Source organism: Pelmatolapia mariae, linkage group LG10_11 (genome assembly GCF_036321145.2).
Source record: "Pelmatolapia mariae isolate MD_Pm_ZW linkage group LG10_11, Pm_UMD_F_2, whole genome shotgun sequence".
Classification (NCBI taxonomy): domain Eukaryota; kingdom Metazoa; phylum Chordata; class Actinopteri; order Cichliformes; family Cichlidae; genus Pelmatolapia; species Pelmatolapia mariae.
Genome location: NC_086236.1, coordinates 56,048,769 through 56,049,900, shown reverse-complemented (window position 1 = coordinate 56,049,900; position 1,132 = coordinate 56,048,769). Strand labels below are relative to the sequence as shown.

General features: G+C 43.0%; 1 non-coding gene across 1 annotated transcript; it reads left to right on the top strand.

Annotated features, from left to right (window-relative positions):
• Positions 1–414: 414 nt before the first annotated feature.
• On the top strand, positions 415–487 carry trnar-acg (transfer RNA arginine (anticodon ACG)). The gene has a single exon. It is a non-coding gene; the product is annotated as a tRNA-Arg (tRNA).
• Positions 488–1,132: the final 645 nt, after the last annotated feature.

Here is a 1,132-nt window from a genome sequence, read left to right as displayed (position 1 = left end):
TAAAACCTGCAGGATGCCGGCCCTCAAGCCCTGTAGTTCGACACCCCTGATCTAGAGGATTGAGCAGGCCAAAGCATAATGTTTCCACCTCTGTGCTGAGATGGTGATCTTTGGGTCATAATCAGCATTTCAATTCCTTTAAACATGTCAGGTTGAGTTGATGCAAAAGTGATGGTTTTGGTTTCATCTGACCACAGCACTTTTTCCCAAGCCCTCTCTGTATTATCTATTGTCCAGTGGCAAACGTGAGACAGACCTGTACTAGACTGGACTGCTCATTTCTCGGAAGTGAAGTGAGCCAACTCATAAATTCACAGGGGTAATTAAGTAAATATTCCCCCAACTGACAAATCATAGCTGCCTAAACAAAAATAATGGTTGGCTGGAAAAATGTTTGTCTCTGTGTGAGGCACGGGGCCAGTGGCGCAATGGATAACGCGTCTGACTACGGATCAGAAGATTCTAGGTTCAACTCCTGGCTGGCTCGAAGCAGCTGGGGTTTTTTTTGGGTGGCTGAAGCTCAGGAGGTCGAGCAGGTCATCTACTGATCACTACCAGAAGGTAGTGGTTCCACCCCTGCCTCCCCCAGTCTGCATGCCAAATATCCTTGGGCAAGATACTAACACTAAGTTGTGTGAATGTTAGTTGGAAAGCACTTAAAAGCATAGAAGAAAGTGCTGGCATGAATGGGTAACTGTGGCATGTTGTTTAAAGCGCTATATAACAATGAGTCCTATTTACCATGTAGGCTGTGTCAGCATAAACATGTAGCCACTGTTATGTAAATGTTAACATGTAAAAACAGAAAACGTTTGGTGTCATGCATACAGTACAAACATTTATTCTAATCTGTGTTGGTGCAGTGTGAAAAAAAGGCTCAAATGTACTTTTACAAGGCTGTTAGAGTTTGTGTGTCTGTAAGTACGACAGGTCCTCTGCTATGAATTTTGTCATCAGACTGTGATTACAAGGATACATGCAGGTGTCCTGCCATTTTTTTATGAAGTTAGTACATATGTTGTGTCTGTAAAGTGATGTAGTAGCTTTTTACTATAACTATATTACACACTACGGACAGCTCTTTGAGCTAGGTCACATGCTAACTGATGGCTGCAAACTAAGCTAGCACGGC